The sequence below is a fragment of the Oryctolagus cuniculus genome, chromosome 15 (assembly GCF_964237555.1).
Source record: "Oryctolagus cuniculus chromosome 15, mOryCun1.1, whole genome shotgun sequence".
Lineage (NCBI taxonomy): Eukaryota > Metazoa > Chordata > Mammalia > Lagomorpha > Leporidae > Oryctolagus > Oryctolagus cuniculus.
This window is the reverse complement of record NC_091446.1, coordinates 74,233,309-74,252,578: the sequence shown is the minus strand read 5'-3', so window position 1 is coordinate 74,252,578 and position 19,270 is coordinate 74,233,309. Positions and strand designations below refer to the sequence as shown.

Below are 19,270 nucleotides of genomic sequence, written 5' to 3'. Positions count from 1 at the left end.
AAACAGCCCCCCAGAGGAGGGCTTGCTTTGCAGGCAGTCATGAGTAAACCAAGGAAGAATGAGTTGGCATATGTCTTTGACCTTCCTTAGTGGTGTTTGGGGAAGTGCTTAAAGAAAAAGAGGTTGCACAGTGTATCCAAGTGGATGATGTTCAGTTTGTTGTCAGAATATGAAGTTTTCTGCAGGAGTTTTTGTAACACAGGTAGCTTTGCTCTGGGGCAGGCTGGGCCACTGTGGAACTGGAGGAATCTGGCATTGGAGTTTTCAGGAGTGAGCTTCAAGGCAGTTTCTCAAAAAGGGGTAGCCAACCACCCATTTCTCGAGCATCCTAAGGGCCAGGAGACTCTATGGGGACACCCACGTCAGGTGTTTTGCCTGGTGCATGCAAGATGCCAGCCAGGAGTTAGAGTAGGTAGAGTCTGGCCCAGGCAGGTGAAGGGCTGCCAGGATCTCAGTAGAGGGTGTCGAGGTACAAGGCACAAGGGCAGTTGTTCCCAGTTGAATTTCTGGACATGCTGTCAGATGCACTGAGCTCTTGATGTGCAAAAGAGCTCTGGAATAAAGGATGAGGTTCACTAGAACTCAGAGCCCCCCAAACTGGCAAATTCTAGCTTCCTGGTAACTTGTTCATCGGGGAAGCATTGACCAGGAGGCATTGTGGGACTGATGCTGCAGGCTGGAGAGGGGCTGGGTAAGTTGAGTCTGGCAAAAGAGAAAACCCTCTTGTGCATAGAAGGAAAAAGAATAAAAGCCCAGTTGGCATTTCCCTGGAGAATAATCTCATACTGATTAATGTGATTATAATGATTAATGTGATTATAGCCATTTATGTGTGTTGTTGGCAACCAGAATTAGTTCTGTAGCACAGACTAATAGTCCTGAGAAGCCAGTGTTGTTTCTCACCATTGATTTTCCATTTTCCATTTCAGCTGCACTCTTGGGTCATGGTAAACTCTACTTCATTGCACAATCTCTTTCTTCTCCATTCTGCCATTTATTTTAATCCTCTGTTCTGATTAGTGCTGCATAACAAACCACCTCAAAACTCAGCAACTTAAAATAATCACCATTTGAATATGAGGGATCTTCAATAAGCTCATAGAAAATATGTATCATGAAAAGCCTGTGCGAGGATTTAAAAAAAATTTCTGCACCAAAGTAAGCTTGTCTTTTGCTTTAATTCTCTGCAAACCTTTAAGGGTATCCTTGTGTGGGTAATATGCTGTAAGAGACATAATGTGACTAATGTTCATGATAGTCATCTGATCCACAGGACCTCTACTTTGTGTCACTTAGCAGGCAGATGTGACCTTGTCTGGGGAGTTCCAGGAGACAAGGCCACCTCAGCATAAATTTAACTGTCATGAACCTTAAAGCAAAGCAGAGGGGCAGGCACTGTGGCATAGTAGGCTAAGCCTCTGCCTTCAGTGCCAGCATCCATGTGGGTGCTGATTCATTGTATTCTGGCTGCTCGTCTTCTGATCCAGCTCTCCGCTGTGGCCTGGGAGAGCAGTAGAAGATGGCCCAAGTACCTAGGCCGCTGTGACTGTGTGGGAGACCTGGAAGAAGCTCCTGATTCCTGGCTTTGGATAGGTCCAGCTCCAGTCGTTGTGGACATTTGTGGAGGGAATCAGTGGATAGAAGACCTTTCCCTCTGTCTTTCCCTCTCCCTGTCTGTAACTGTACCTCTCAAATAAATAAGTAAATCTTTAGGAAAAAAAAAAAAAAACAAAGGTGAAACTCCCTTTATGAAAAAAAGGAACGCTTATAACTGAAAGGTGGAAGGACACCCACCTTCTGAGAATTGTCTCTGTTTGGAGGCCCTCCTGGCCAGGTGGTCTTCTGAGCCCTGGCTGTGTCTGGTCCGTACCAATGGCTAGCTCTCACTGTCTGTCCTGTAAGATGCTGCCAGCATAAACTTCTCGAACATCAAGTAGTGTCTTGAGACACTTAAGACTCATCTTTGTTGTGAACCAGACCAAAGGGGAAAATATCACCCCTGAGGAATCTGGTTAACTAGGACCACTTGAAACCCTCAGCTTCAATAATACTGAAGTAACACCTTGACAGTAGGGACTGCATTTTAGAGCACCCCAAACTCTATGCTGAGAACTGCCCTCCCCCCAGCCATGAGACTTTGGTCTGAAACTTTGAGCTAACAGTACACTGTATCCCACTTGGCAGAAGACAGAAACTCCCTAGCATGGTGGCTCAAGCTTATGACAGGCTGCACCTGGATGAATGTTAAGATTGTAATTTGTTTATTTTCAAGATTGTAACTGATATTAGTTTCGCATAGGCCTTAGGTCAGCCTGACCCTAGTAACCACTTATTTCCACCCCCCACTTCCTAGCAACCATGTATTCCCCCTCCCCTCCTTGTGGTTTTTGCCTTTAAATAAACCGTGTTGCTTTGAGCTTCTGTGTCCAGAGTTCTTCAGGGCATGACTCGCTCTCCACCGCTGGCAATAAAGGACTGTCAGATTTTATCAATGTGTGGTGCTCCTGTGTTTACACTCCCTCAGGCGCAATAATATGCTGTTGACTTCCATCTGTTGGGGATTTAGAGATGGCACCTGATTGGGTTTTCTCTGTTCCATGATGGCTGAGGCCTCTGCTAGGAAGACTTCAATAGTTGGGAGGTTAGAAGAACCGGGGCCCGGGATGACTGGAGACTTCTTGCCCCATGACACCTGGGCTAAAATGGCTGCAAGGCTGGGCTCCGCTGGAATTCTCAGCTGGAGTGCCCACCTGCAGCCCATCCAGCATGGCAGCTTAGGGCTCCAGGAATAATGGCCAGTGTACCCTAGCCTTGAATGTCACAATTCTCCCACTGCCATACTCTGTTGGTTCAAGTTGTGGCAGACCTGCCAGCTTCAAGGGAAGTGGGCATGGTGGGGGTATCCCAGAATTCGTGGTCACTATTTAAAACCACTATACCCTCTGGGCTTGGTATTTGCTGAATTTTTGCTGCTCCTATTGTGTCACCTGTTTTCTTTCATTTAGGCCAAGCAGGCTTGCTTCCTTATGAGGGCAGTGCCCCCTGTCTCATCTCTCTGAGCCTACCTAATTGTTTATGTTTTAGTTTGTTCTTACCACATGATTGTAGGGCCAGGCTTATTCTTTGTCCATCTCTCAGGAAGAGCTGCCATTTTGCTGTGTTTGTAAGAATGACACGGGAAGGGTTGGGGACAGGAAATGTTATTCCTAGTGTTTCTGGGCTGCTTCTGGCTCCTTCTCTTCTCCCAGCAGTTTTATCAAAGATCATACTTTTATAGGAAATAGAGACTGCAGAATAAATAATCAAGTCTTAAGTGTCTCAACTTTTCCTGCATTCCAAGAATTCTTCTTTGTGAAAATCTATACAATTATCTATACATAATAACATACATACACACACATAAACTTTTTTTTTCTGAATTTTTAAAAGTGTTCCAGTCTGGTCTCCTAGACTAGGTTTAAAATATGTAGGTATGGGAGAATATTGGTAGTGCTTCGTTTATACCCACCCCAGCAACCTCAGTTGCCAGAGCTGGCCTGGCTGAAGTTTAATAAGTATTATTTGATTACCAAGGTCATTTTCAGGTTTTCCTCAGTGTGACTTGAGTTTTTGTTTCACTTGCATATTTGATTGGTTTGATGAAGTAAGTCTGTGTTGTAGGTGGGAGTGAGTGACAGCTAAGGGAGTCCATTAGTCTCTTTTCAAAAAGTGCATTCACATGTCAAAGCAAGGCAGCATTATCACTTGTGGCATCACTGATGAAATGTCTCCTTGGTCTTGTCTGCTGTAGGGTGTGAATAAAGAGGCCTGGATGTGGTGTAGGAAGAAAAAGGGCTGAATCCCAACTCTGGCATCGACCAACACCATGACCTTGGTGAGTCACAACCAAGTCTCCTGAGCTATATAATGGTAGTAATAGAACCTATCATTTAGAGTTAGGGTCAAACAGTGACAGTTTTTTATGGTGAGGTTTAAATTTTAAAAATTTATGGGAAAGTGTTTGTAAAATGCAGTTATAAAGGTTTGTGAGTGGTCATTAGTGAGCTAAGTCAAGGTTTGTTAACTCAAGGAACTGGACTGATGATTTAAATGGCCAAAAAAGCTGGATCTAAAGAAAAGGTAAGTGTTAGAGGTGCTGTAACAGCACAGGGGTGTTCCCACTTCTCTTCTGCTGACATTGCCTGGTTCAGGCCAAAGGGGAAAGATTTGATTTATTTATTTGTTAAATAATTATTTATTTATTTTAAAAGGCACTTACAGGGAGAGAGAGAGAGAGAGAGAGACAGACAGACAGACAGAAAGATATATCTTCCATTCATTGGTTCACTCCCCAAATGGCAGCAATGGCCAGGGCTGGGCCATGTTGAACCCAAGAGCCCCTAGCTCCATCTGGGTCTCCCACATGGGTGGCAGAGGCCCAAGCATTTTAGCCACCCTCTGCTGCTTTCCCAAGTACACTTACAGGGAGCTGGATTAGAACTAGAGCAGTTGGGACTCGAACTGGTGCTCATATGGAATGCCAGTGTTCCAGGCAAAGTCTTCATCTGTTGTGCCACAATTCTGGCCCTTCCAGATTTTATTATCTCAGGAAATCCATAAATACAGAATTTTGTGAGGACCCTGTGATTTTTTTAAATGTTGTTATTCTTTAACAAAGAAATGCTCACACACATAACTAAATTAAAAAAGAGAGTGGGACAAACTAAATACTTTGCAACTCATCATTGTTCTACATATTGCCTACTTAAGATTTAGTTCAAAAGTTGCTCAGAAGGTGTAAAGATGGCATAAAACCATTACCCCTGCTTCTCATACAACTACGAGCCCTGGCAATAATGCAACAAGTAACCAAAAGAGAATCTGAACAGAGGAGGGTGGGCTGGCTGGGGAGCCTGGGACAGGAAGACTGCAAGTACAGGGCATCTCAGCACTCCTCTACCTCAGGCAGAAGAGATCTAGACCCTGCGTCCCTCAACTTCTACCCCAACAACAGAAGATGACACAGTTAGGGTTACCAGCACAACCACTCCTTGAATGGCTCAAGGAGTTTCTTCACAAAGAGAGGAATGATAAAAGAAGGAATTTGGGGGACATTAGGAAGGAAGAACAATGGAAAGCCCAGTTATTTGGGTAAATAAAATAATCTATAAGATTTGAAAGTACATTAGGGAGTGGATGTTTGGCCTAGTAGGTGAGACTAGCTAGACAGAGAGTTCTCTCTTTGTCTCTCAAATAAGCAAATAAAAAATAAATTGAAAAAAAAAAATAGTAGAGTGGGTGATGTGAACTGTTGAAAGTGAGCTTTCCACACTTTAATCCAAGCAATAAAATGTTGATACCCATAGACTATGATAAAATTGTGTATGCATATTGTGAGACACGGGCAACTACTGCAAGATGACACACACCAGCGAATGCAAAAACATGACAGATGAGTCCAGGTAGCCTTCTAGACAATGTTCAAACATTCCATAGGAAGGCAAGAGGAGAGGAGTGAGGAGGGAAAAACAGGGAGCAGATAAATCCACAAAAAGCCGTTCAGAATCATCAGCATCATCAGGCATTGGAAACAGCGCTGGGAACCCCAATAGGATGTCACCGCACACCTGCACAGTGCTTACAATGGACAACGGCAGTGACAGCTGGTCAGGACGCCGAGAAGCCGCAGCCTTCCTACCCGGCTGATGGGAACTCAACATGTTACATCCACTCTGGAAATAGTTCCAGTTTGTTTTTATAAAAGTTGACCTGCCATTACCACATGACCCAGAAATTGTACTTTTGGGCATTCAGCCCAGAGAAATGAACATTTATCTTCATAAAAACCTCTTCTGGATATTTATAGCAACTTTATTTTTAACGTCCCCAAATGGGAAACAATCAAGGTGTTTTTCTGCGAGTGAAAGGTTAAGCAAACTGTGTTAGATACACACCATAGAATATCTCTGAAAACAGACTGGAACAAACTGTTGATGCTCCAACCTGGACCAATGTCAAGGGGATTTTTCTAGGTGAAAATGAAAAGCCAAACCCTAAAGGTAACAGGAGCCAAAGAGAGATGTAGGGGACTAGGCAAGGGCAACCAGGGATACTTGTAATAGAATTGGTTGGTTTCTTGACCGTGCAAGTAGATTCATGAACCTATGCATCTCATAGATACACACATGCAGTAAAAATGGGGAAACCTAAATAAAATCTGTAGGTTGCATCAATGTGAATATCCTGGTTGTGACAATGTAGTAATTTTAGATGTTACTCCCTGTGAGAACAGTGTAAAAAGGTGATCTCTGTGTTTTTTTTTTTTTTAAGATTTATTCTATTTATTTGAAAGTCAGAGTTACAGAGAGTGGGAGAGATGAGAGAGAGAGAGAGAGAGAGAGAGAGAGAGAAGGAATCTTCTGTCTGTTGGTTCACTCCTGAGATGGCCACAACAGGCAGGGCTGAGCTAGTCCGAAGCCAGGAACCAGGAGCCACCTCTGGTGGCTGGAGCTGGATAAAAAGTGGAATTGGATCAACAGTGGATCAGCTAGGACTCAAACTGTTGCCCATGTGGGATGCCGGTGTTGCAGGCAGCAGCTTTACCTACTACGCCACAATGCTGGTCTCCTCTGTGTTATTTTTTACAGGTGATGTCAAAACAAAAACAGTAACTAAAAAAAAAAAAACACAAAAAAATGATACTGATTTTCAAGACAAAAGTTGCTGTCATCCATTTTCCAACATTTGGGTGGACAGATCTAGGCTTAGAATCAAATTGTATATCAAAAATATTATAAAAGGCAGTCAAATTAGGATAGTTTATACATGGCTTTTGAAGTGAACCTCAACTACGGCCTATGATACAGCTCAAGTTTTGCAGTTAGATATTTTTCTTTGGTGCTGTTGGGAGGTTGGAAAGTCTTTTTTGATTTCCCACAAGTCAGTTCAGTTATTTCTCCTTCAGAACATGTGAGATAGGATCTCTGCTGCTGGAGAGCAAAATGTGCATTATCTGTCATCTGAAGTTATCTTGGTTTGGACAAATGACAGGAGTGAGTCCCCTTTTTGTCTGAATGCTAGAAACTACTTGAGGGGGAGGAGAAGGCACAAAGAAACTATTTCTTGCCAAATTTTCATTAAAGAAATGGCTTTTCCATCTTCAGTCCTGACTGAAGGAAGGAACAGGATATCAGTTTGGCAACCTCTGTAGCTCAGGAGAGCCGAGAATTGAGAGCAATTCATGGGTTTGCAGGAGTGTAAGAAAATGGACTGAGGCAGACCCAATCGTCTGTGGCACATAGATATTTTATTTCACCTACACTTTATAGCAAACACTACTGTACTGGATCTCATGTGCACTCGGTGCTCCGTCACTTTGCTTGTCGTTCGACTTCACCCATAAAAGAAACCTTTCTGAGGAGTGTGAGCTGGTGACAGGAGGCAGGCGAGGGAGCGACTCAATCATAGAAAATTCAAGAACTGGGTTTTTACATGATTTTATTTGTTAGATTTTTGGCATTATTAAAATAATCCAAAACCTTTGTTTTTCATACCTACGGAGTACCTACTAAGTGCTTAACCTTGTAGTATCTCTTTAGGAAACAGCATAGATTAGAACTAAATCCTTAAGTAAAATGATTTGCAGATTGTAAACTGTTTTCAACTGCATCATCTCATCTGCTTCTCACAAAACTCCTGTCAAGTAGGTATTATCACTTGACATCATCATATAGGGGAGAAAAATAGAATCTTTCAGAGGTGAAGAGAATATGTAACGATAATGCTATTGTTAAGCATAGACCTTAAGCTGTGATATCTCCCCCTTATCCATGGGGGGTGAATTACAAGACCCTCCAGTGGAGTCTGAAAGTGAAGATGGCACTGACCCCTTTATTTATCACATCCAGACCTATGACACGGTTTAATGTATCACTTACGCACCATAAGAGATTAGCAATAGTATCTGACTATAGACTACAACAACATACCATGATAAAAAGTACATGAAACTGCTGTCTCTCTCCAAATATCTCATTGTAGTGTCCATCTTAGGAACTTCAGTATAGAATTATTTTTCTTTTTGTGAGGTGAGAGTGTTCACCTTTTCACTTAGAGAAAGTACTTTATGGCTTCTATTCAGCACATCTAAGTTGCCAGAATAAGTGAGGGTTATTTGAACCAAATTACAGTGAGCTGAGAGACCGGATCTGATAATCCAGCTGGCTACTGAGTGACTAACAGGTAGACAGCATGGACTGTGTGGACACATTTCAAGCTGGATGGAGTGGGAGGCTTTGAGATTTTTATCATGGTACTCACCATGGTGCACAGTTCAAAGCTTAGGAGTTTATTTCTGGAATTTTCTGCTATGTTCTACTGTAAAGAAAGTGAAATTGGAATGGAGTAGGGGTGTGGGGTACTTCCAAATCCAACCCCTACCATCTTTTTTTTTTAATATGGTAGATCAATTTTATTTCTTTTTTTTTAAATTTTTTTTAATGAATATAAATTTCCAAAGTACAGCTTATGGATTACAATGGCTTCCCCCCAATAACGTCCCTCCCACCCACAACCCTCCCCTTTCCCACTCCCTCTCCCCTTCCATTCACATCAAGATTCATTTTCGATTCTCTTTACATACAGAAGATCAGTTTAGCATACATTAAGTAAAGATTTCAACAGTTTGCTCCCACACAGAAACATAAAGTGAAAAATACTGTTTGAGTACTAGTTATAGCATTAAATCTCAATGTACAGCACACTAAGGACAAAGATCCTACATGAGGAGTAAGTGCACAGTGACTCCTGTTGTTGACTTAACAAATTGACACTCTTGTTTATGGCATCAGTAATCACCCTAGGCTCTTGTCATGAGCTGCCAAGGCTATGGAAGCCCCCTGAGTTCACTGACTCTGATCATATTTAGACAAGGCCATGGTCAAAGTGGAAGTTCTCTCCTCCCTTCAGAGAAAGGTACCTCCTTCTTTGATGACCCATTCTTTCCACTGGGATCTCACTCGTGGAGATCTTTCATTTAGTTTTTTTTTTCCCCCAGAGTGTCTTGGCTTTCCATGCCTGAAATAGTCTCATGGGCTTTTCAGCCGGATCTGCATGCCTTAAGGGCTGATTATGAGGCCAGAGTGCTGTTAGGACATCTGCCATTCTATGGGTCTGCTGTGTATCTCACTTCCCATGTTGGATCATTCTCTCCCTTTTTGATTCTATCAGCTAGTATTTGCAGACACTATTCTTGTTTATGTGATCCCTTTGGTTCTTAGTCCTATCATTACGATCAATTGTGAACAGAAATTGATCACTGGGACTAGTGAGATGGCATTGGTACATGCCACCTGGATGGGATTGAATTGGAATCCCCTGGTATGTTTCTAACTCTACCGTTTGAGGTAAGTCAGCTTGAGCATGTCCCGAATTGCACATCTCTTCCCTCTCTTATTCCCACTCTTATATTTAACAGCGATCACTTTTCAGTTAAGTTTCAGCACTTAAGAAGAACTGTGTATTGATTACAGTATTCAACCAAAAGTATTAAGTAGAACAAACAAAAAAAATACTAAGAGGGATAACATATTAAGCTGTTCATCAACAGTCAGGGTGAGGGCTGATCAAGTCACCGTTTCTCATAGTGTTCATTTCACTTTAACAGGTTTCCTTTTTGGTGCTTAGTTAGTTGTCACCTATCAAGGAGAACAAGTGGTATTTGTCCCTTTGGGATTGGCTTATTTCACTCAACATAATGTTTTCCAAATTCCTAACAGGGATCACTTTTCAGTTAAAATTTAAACACCTAAGAATAATTGTGTGTTAATTACAGAGTTCAACCAATGGTACTAGAACAAAAAAAAAAATACTAAAATGGATAAAGTATTACATTGTACATCAACCGTCAGGACAAGAGCTGATCAAGTCAGTGTTTCTCATAGTGTCCATTTTACTTCAACAAGTTTCCCCTTTGGTGCTCAGTTAGTTGTCGCCAATCAGGGAGAACATATGATATTTGTCCCTTTGGGACTGGCTTAATTCACTCAGCATGATGTTTTCCAAATTCCTCCATCTTGTTGCAAATGACTGGGTTTCGTTGTTTTTGACTGCTGTATAGTATTCTATAGAGTACATGTCCTATAATTTCTTTATCCAGTCTACTGTTGATGGGCATTTGGGTTGGTTCCAGGTCTTAGCTATTGTGAATTGAGCTGCAATAAACATTAATGTGCAGACAGCTTTTTTGTTTGCCAATTTAATTTCCTTTGGGTAAATTCCAAGGAGTGGGATGGCTGGGTTGAATGGTAGGGTTATATTCAGGTTTCTGAGGAATCTCCAGACTGACTTCCATAGTGGCTTAACCAGTTTGCATTCACACCAACAGTGGGTTAGTGTCCCTTTTTCCCCACATCCTCTCCAGCATCTATTGTTGGTAGATTTCTGAATGTGAGCCATTCTAACTGGGGTGAGGTGGAACCTCATTGTGGTTTTGATTTGCATTTCCCTGATTGCTAGTGATCTTGAACATTTTTTCATGTGTCTGTTGGCCCTTTGGATTTCCTCTTTTGAAAAATGTCTATTGAGGTCCTTGGCCCATCTCTTAAGTGGGTTGTTTGTTTTGATCTTGTGGAGTTTCTTGATTTCTTTGTAGATTCTGGTTATCAACCCTTTATCAGTTGCATAGTTTGCAAATATATTTTCCCATTCTGTCGGTTGTCTCTTCACTTTCCTGACTGTTTCTTTTGTAGTACAGAAACTTCTCAATTTGATGCAATCCCAAATGTTAATTTTGGCTTTGACTGCCTGTGCTTCTGGGGTGTTTTCCAAGAAGTCATTGCCGGTACCTCTATCTTGCAGGGTTTTTCCAATGCTCTCTAATAATTTGATGGTGTCAGGTCGTAGATTTAAGTCTTTAATCCATGTTGAGTGGATTTTTGTGTAAGGTGAAAGGTAGGGCCAACCCCTACCATCTTTCCACCGTGGCATGCTACAGGATCTCATCTCCCAAGGGTTGTTTAACACATGTTAAAGTATGCAAAGTTTCTCTCTTACTCCCTCTCAGACCCACCCTCTCTCTCTCTTACACACACAGACACACAGACACACACACACACACACACACACACACACTGGACATTTATATTATTTTGAATATTTCCCATTATAAATGATGTGGGTTAAAAGGAGAATAATTTATAATAGTTAACACTAAAACTATTCTAAAGAAGAAAAAGTATCTTTGCATGAATAATATTTTATCAGATTGACCAGTTTGGAAAATAAAAGCTTGAGCTACTATTTCAGGTCCAAGAGAAATCCCACTTCAGATATGGCCAAAAAGAACAAGTAGTGGGTAAAGCTAGGAGTCACAGAATAAGGACACAGGAGTTCTTTCCAGACAGTAGGATCAGGGCATATCAGGAACCACCCTCCCCACCCCCATCTCAGTTCTTCTTGCACACCACAGTGTCCCCTTGGTTGGAGTTCAGAATTGCTGCAGAACAGTGATTCTCTGTCTCCCATACTCCATTCTGAATGGAGAACTTTTGTAGTGAACCTGTCCCCATTTCACTCCTGTATGATGATACAGGTGCAAGGCAGATAACATGTCTGTGCTGCTTCGTAGGCCTCTGGATCTAGGGAGATAGACTTGAGGGGGACACTGTCGCCATCCACCCGAGACTCAGAATTTGGTTGGATTCAGTTCCTGGAGCTTGCTTTAGTCTTCTCCCTTGGGGAGGAAGGTATTCTCTCTCTCTTTCTTTCTCTCTCTCTCTCTCTCTCTGTGTATGTGTGTGAGGAATTACAGTAGTCTCTCCTTCTCTGTGGTTTGTCTTTCCACAGTTTCAATTAGCTGTGTTCAACCAGTCTGAAAAACGAGTATTTTGAACAGTTAATGGAAAATGGGATTAAAAGATTATTTTGGTAGAAAAATTTTTGGAATCCATAAGTAGCTTTTTTGTAATGCATATTTTTCATGATCTTTATGAAGACCTCTCTGTGCATGGATTTCAATTTTTTTGCACCAAAACTATTTCTTTTAATTCCATTGTTCCACAAACTTTTTGCAGTACTCTCATGTGTATGTAGGGTTCAGCACTATCCATGATTTCAGGCATCTGTTGGGGGTCTTGGAACACATCCACTGAAAGTAAGGGGAGGTATTATAGTCCAATACTTGATGACAAGAAAGATTCTGATAGAGATTTCCAATGCTCGCTTATACACAATTCTTTCTGAATGCCCGAGAGGACCACTCTTTCCCAGCCCCCTTGTGCTTAGTCGGAGTGAGGTTCTAGCCAGGGGCTTTGAGCAGAAGTGAAGTACAGTCACTGCTGGTCAAAGCGTTTGAAGGCAGGTGTAAGTTTCCCACGCTGACTTTTCTCTCGTATGGTGATCCAAGAAGGCAGGTGTTGATTTCTTGGTCTGACATTAAAAGATCATAGGATCTGTCAGTCTGGCCCCTCAAGTGACTTTGTGAAGCAAAGTCCTCTTCAGTACATGTTTGACATATATTATTGATGATGGCAAAAGATCTCACAAGCTTTTACTATACTAAGTCATTGGAATTTGTTTCCACAGCATCCCCTCACTTGCTCTGACTAAAGTGTGACCTGAGAATACGCTAATGAAAACACATACAAACACTGCTAACCTTTTACAATGCAGTTATTACTTCCAAGTTTGTCATTTATTTTTGTTTACAATAAGTCATTTACAGTCACTGGAATTGCAAAGGTTTCTATAACTTGGTCTAAAATCTGAAGAAGACACTGGGATTTGGAGCTTGATATTTATAACAGGTGAGACTTTCACAAAGCTCTAAAGAACAAAACTATTCATTGCAGCAGTGTTTATAACACTTGAGCAATCTAAGTGGTTATCAGTGACAGAATGAGTTAAGTCGATTAGAATACAGACATATGATAGGATGATATGCAGCCACTGAAGCCATGCGGTTGATGGTTGATGTATCTTTCTTGCAACGAATGATATTTCAGATTTACTGGGCTAAAAAGAAGTTTGGAAAACAATTTCTATCATGTAATGCCACTGTCAACTTGGAGGCAAGAGTAGCCCAGTGGAAGTGTCTTGGAATTTCAAATTATTAACTAAAGGTGCTTCTGGATTATAACATTCTGAGGGATTTAAACTTCTTTAGGTTTCCCAGTACTTCTTTATTGAAAAAAAAAACTGACATGAATGATTCCTAGAAAGTCATTTTGCTATATAAATAAAATGTTTATTGCATTTATACTTACATATTGTTATATTAAATATATGCATATTTTATATGCTAAATATATTTCATTCTGTAAGTATTTAATTATACATTTAAAACTTTTTCATTTTATTTGAAAGGCAAAGAGACAAAGAGAGTGAGACAGAGTGACAGACAGACAGACACATAGAGATATATAAAGATCTCCCATTTACTGTTTCACTTTCCAAATGCCAGCAATAGCCAGGGCAGGGCCAGCTGGAAGCCGGGACCTGGAAACTCAACCCAGGTTTCCGACGTGGGTGGCAGAGTCATCACTTGCTTCCTTCTGGAGTGCACATTACAAATCAGGAGCAGAGCAGGGACTTGAACAGGTGCTGTGATATGGGATGTGGTATCCCAAGTGATGGCTTAATCCATTGCACCACCTTGAACATTTTTATGTCAATATTTTGCCAGTTTTATGAAAAGAACTTGGAGCATTTTCTTTCTTCTTGGAGAATTTTAATAGAATAGTATTTAGATACACCACAAATTTTATTGATAATTCTTTGACAATTTTTTTCCTTCCTCTCTCCTGTGTTTATTGGACTATATAGTTTTTTGTCCACTAAGAAATTAGTCTGATAAGACATTTTTTCCTAGAAAATTTTCTATTTCATCACCTGCTTCATACATATTTAAATATTTTCACATTTATATATTTGTGTTTTATAATAAGCTATGTTATCCTTTTCCTCATCATTTGTATTCCATGAGTATTGGAGCAAAATGTTTATTTTTTGTTCTCTAGTGTTTTTTTGGATATTGGTTAAAGGATTGTTCATTTCTAAAATTTCTTCAGTGGTTTTCCAGCCTCCCATTGGCAAGGACCTGCAGAGGTCTAGCCTTGCTCCCAGCCCAACCCTCCTTTTTGTGTCTCGTTCTAGCAATACGTGACACAGACAGCTTCTAGGAAACTGTCCTCTGCAGCACTGATTCCTGAGCGACGTGACACAGAAAGAGCAACAAGGCGGGTTTCAGATGTGAATCATTTCAGAAAAACCGGCAGTCCCTTACTCCCCCTTTGCAATGCATAATGCACACGTGAATATTAAAAATCCTGAGAAATCCTGCTCAGAAGAAACCTGTTAAGTATTTTCTTTCAGCCAGTGTCCTCCAAATTTATTTCACATGTGTTTCTGAACATAACACCTATTAGCTTCCCTTAGGGCTGGAGTGTGATGGAAATTGTTTGGAAGATGCTGAGCTGGAAGGGGCCTTTTATGCTTCTGGACTCTTTCAGTACACCATCTGCAGCTCTGGCAAGGCACTTTGCTCTTTCTACCTCAAAAATGTATATTGCGAATGACAGACATGGCTTTCAGATTTTTTCCAACCAAACAAGCATATTTTTAAATCCCAATTTTCCGTGAGTCACAGACAGAGAGAGGGAGAGACACAGAGAGAGAGAGAGGTCTTCCATCGCCTGGTTCACTCCCCAAATGGCCGCAATGGCTGGAGCTGGGCTTCCTCCAGGTCCCCCTTCCCCCTATGCAGGGGCCCAAGCACTTGGGCCATCTTCCACTGTTTTCCCAGGCCACAAGCAGAGAGCTGGATCAGAAGAGGAGCAACCAGAACAGGAACCAGTGCCCAAATGAGATACTGGCATTGCAGCCGAAGGCCCAGCCCACTACACCACAGTACTGGTCCCCCATGAACTTTTTGAAACACACTGGTACACATGGTTAGGGAGCATCACAGAGCGTCACAGACCTTTAAAGAGAGGGCTGAGATGGTGTTAAGTTTACCTTTGGGACCCAGTGTTGTGCCTGGCACAGAGCAAGGGATCCCAAAATGTACATTGGAAGTAAATGGATGTAGTGCTATGGGGATCTCAGGAAGGTCTTTTTGGGCCACACTGCCTTTAAGATCACATTGCCTTCTGTTTGTCGGTTGGAATATATTATTTCATAGGATCACATACATCACATTATGATGTATTTTATAACAAAGAACTCAGAGAGGTTAATTAACTTGCCCATCATTATGCTTAAAGTAAATTATAGAATGCTAGAATCCATGTCTTGTTATCTCTTTCCTTGAAACTACAATCTCTCTCTTTTTTTTTTTTGACAGGCAGAGTTAGACAGTGAGAGAGAGAGAGAGAGAGAGAGAGAGAGAAAGGTCTTCCTTCCGTTGGTTCACCCCCCAAATGGCCGCCATGGCCAGAGCTACACTGATCTGAAGCCAGGAGCCTGGTCTCCCATGTGGGTGCAGGGCCCAAGCACTTGGGCTATCCTCCATTGCCTTCCTGGGCCACAGAAGAGAGCTAGACTGGAAGAGGAGCAACTGGGACAGAATCCAGCACCCCAACTGGGACTAGAACCCAGGGTGCTGGCGCCACAGGTGGAGGATTAGCCTAGTGAGCTGCAGCGCCGGCCAATGTCTTTTTAAACAAATATTTACTTCATTTATTTGAAAGGCAGAGTTACAGAGAGAGAAAGAGACAGTTGAGAGAGAGGGAGAGATGAGAGAGAGAGAGAGAGAGAATGAGAGAATATCTTTCTATCAGCTGCTTCACTCCCCAAAAGGATGCAACAACCAGGGATGTGGCAGGCTGAAGTCAGGAACCTTGAACTCCATCCAGGTCTCCCACATGGGTGACGGGGGCCCAAACACATGGGTCATCATCTGCCGCTTTCCTAGGTGTATTAGCAGGGAGCTGGATTGGAAGTGGAACAGCTGGGACTTGATCTGGCACTATAACCTGCCGTGTGACCTTGCCAGCCCCATGTACAATGTCTTAATTCAACAACTTCTTAGCTCTTCTCTTGATTGTACCCATTCATTTTCCGACATGGGTTAAATACAATGTTGTTCTTGAAGTCATGCAGGACTTTAAACCTCAACGATATGGATCAATGGTACTAGGAGAGTAGAAGCTTTTATCCAATCACAGTATTTAGGAGTGGGACTAGTGGGAGACCTGTAGGTCCTTGAGGGCCCTCAGGTGGTAGTTTCATGAAATGGTTCTTATAAATACCCCAAGTTTTGGCTCTGTCTTTTCTCTTCTTCCTGGCACCAATATGATCCTTACTCTTTATCATATACTCTACCACGGCCATCTCTGTCCTCACCAAGCACCAGACAAGGGGGCTGTACAGTCTTGGACTTGACCCTCCAAAGCTATGAGCTAAATGACCTTTTTTCTTCATAAAGTTAGTTGCCTCCAGTACTTTGCTGTAGCAATGGAAAGCTGACCAACACATTCTTGCTTTGGAGGAAAGTGTGAAATGAAAAAAATTATTTTTAAAAAAATTATTTATTTGAAAGGTGGGGGAGAGAGAGAGAGAGAGAGAGAGAGAGAGAGAGATATTTTCTACCCTTTGGTTTTCTCCCCAAGTGGCTCCAACATCTGGGGCTGGGCCAGGCCAAAGCTAGGAGCCAGGAACTCCATCTGGGCCTCCACTTGGGTGGCAGGGGCCCAAGCAGTAGTGCCACCTTCTGATGCCTTCCCAGGTGCATTAGCAGGAAGCTAGATTGCAAGCAGAGCAGCCAGGACTTGAATTGATGTTCTGATATGGGATATTGGCATTGTGAGTGGAGGACCAATCTTCCGAGCACCACATCAGCCCTGAAACAAACAAAAATTTCATCCTTGCCATAAAATACTTCTCTCAGGGACTGAACATGATTTTGAATGAACCCTGATCTCTAGGAAAAATTTATGGGAAAAATAGAAAATGTACCAAGAAGAAAACTGTATTTGGACTCTTGAAGTTTTAGCCACATTTTCTCTTGAAGAGTCTACTGCTGACATGGTGGCAGGCTCCAGAGCTTAGCAAGAACAGCTCTGTTTCTTTCCTGACTTCACTGATATCGTCACAAGTGAAGGGGAGGGAAGGTGAAAGATTTTTAAAAATATGTTTATTTGAGGCTGGCTCTATGGCATAGTAGTTTAAACCTCCGCCTGCAGTGCTGACATTCCATATGGGCACCAGTTCGTGTCCTGGCTGCTCCTCTTCCCATCTTGCTCTCTGCTATGGCCTGGGAAAGCAGTAGAAGATGGCCCAAGTCGTTGGGCCCCTGCACCTGCATGGGAGACCCAGAAGAAGCTCCAAGCTCCTGGTTTCGGACTGGCTCAGCTGCAGCCATTGCAGCCATTTGGGTAATGAACCAGTGGATGGAAAACCTCTCTCTATGTCTCTTCCTCTCTGTGTGTGCAACTCTACCTCTCAGGTATATAAATAAATCTTTAAAAATATGTTCATTTATTTTAATCTACTTGAAAGTCAGAGAGACAGAGAGAGGGAGAGGGAAAGGGTGAGGGGGGGGGGGAGAGAGAGAGAGAGAGAGAGAGAGAGAGAGAGAGAGAGAGAGAGATCTTCTATCCTCTATCTGCTGGTTCATTCTTAAAATGACCCAGCCAGGGCTGAGTCAGTGTGAAGCCAGGAGCCCAGAACTCCGTCCAGGTCTCCCAGTTGGATGGCAGGGGACCAGGCACTTGGGCCACCATCTGCTGCCTCCCAGGTGCATTAACAGGAAGTTGCATCAGAAGTGACATAGCTGGGACTTGCATTAGCACTCCAGTATGGGGTGCAGGTATCCCAAGCAGCAGCACTTGCCCTAGTGAGAGATTTGTCCATACTGCTCAGCTTGCTCATTGTTAGTGATTAAGTGGCTATTTATCAGGTAATTGACACTTGAATCCTTGGATACAAATGTTCAAAAGGCTGGGTTTTATTTCTTATGAACAAGTCCAAATCCTTTCATCGGTCTAGGATCACCCAGTAATATTTCTCTTTCAGAGAGGATCCATTTCACGAACTTTAGTTACAGATTTTTTTTTGAAGAAGTTATTTTTTTGCTTGCAGAGAATTTCAAAAATATTCATGTGTTATACTTTATTTGAAAGGCAGAGAGGGAGAGAGTGAGAAAGACAAAGAGAGATCTAGGTGGATAGATACAATCAGACAGATAGTTGTCAATCATCTGCTTGTTGATTTCCCAAATGAAGTGCGTTGGAGGCCAGGAACTCAATTTGGGTGTCTCATGTGAATGGCAGAGATCCAACTACTTGAGCCATCAGTTGCTGCCTCCTGAGGTGCACATTAACTGGAAGCTGGAAACAGGAGCAGAACTGGGATGGGCTTGAACCCAGGACTCTGCTATGGCATGTGAGCCTCCCCAGTGGTGTGTTAACTGGTGTGCCAAATGCTTACCACTTCACAGATTGTTTTATCATTTTCTTTCATTTAGGACCAAAGTGAGAAGACAAGATAAAATGCCTGTGTGTGTGTGTGTGTGTGTATAAATTTGCGCTTCCTAATAAGAGTGAGAAAACAGTCAAGACAGGCCATCCCTTTTATCACTTTGTTCACAGATGTAAAAGCTACATTTACAGCTACAAAACTTGAGGTCTTTAGATTTTATCTGTTTCATGAATAAAAATGCCTGTTATTCACTTTGCAAGGTGGAAAGTTGGCTTGAACTTGTACCTAGAGTGGGGATAAAGTTTCATAAGTGTCTGTGAACTTACGAGAGGAGCTCACCTCTCCTTGGGCTTTGTGCACTCTGTGTGGTCACCGTTGCTCACATATTGGACAGTTGCTTGAGGCCATCTTGTTCCTCAGCTACACTGGGGTGGCCAGTTGAAGCTAACCAACAGCCACTTCACCATCAGCCTCTTATCATAGCAGTAATTACACAGATTGAAAAAGCAGTGTCTTTTGGGGCCGGTTGTTCTGCATGTGAGAGGTGAGGCACCCTGTGTTTGCGCACAGCTGCAAAAAGTCTTGCTTCAGGCGCAAGTTCTTGGCCACCGAGTTTCTTTTTCGTTGATTCAGCAGCTATTTCTCATTCACATAACGCATGTCTACTCTATTTTTTGTTTAGCTTTTTTTCCCCCAATAGATGTCATTTGAACTTGCCTTAAATGCACATGGTGAAGCTTTGTTTACAACTGAGCATGCCTTCTTTCTCCTTTGCTACTCTGTAGAAATAACCCTATGCATCTATCAAGTCTCAGCTAAAATTGTTTTTCCCCTCAATGAAGCTCCTTTCACTTGCTTAGAGTTTAAGCTTCTT

At 42.2% G+C, this 19,270-nt stretch overlaps 1 long non-coding RNA gene across 9 annotated transcripts in view; it reads left to right on the top strand.

The window, feature by feature from the left end:
* Nucleotides 1-19,270, top strand: part of LOC103352282 (uncharacterized) — a 387,286-nt gene that overhangs the window by 222,131 nt on the left and 145,885 nt on the right. For all 9 annotated transcript variants that reach the window (XR_011382482.1, XR_011382480.1, XR_011382478.1 and 6 more), the window contains one exon: nt 3,791-3,874. This is a non-coding gene — a long non-coding RNA (uncharacterized lncRNA). The remainder of the gene's footprint in view (nt 1-3,790; nt 3,875-19,270) is intronic.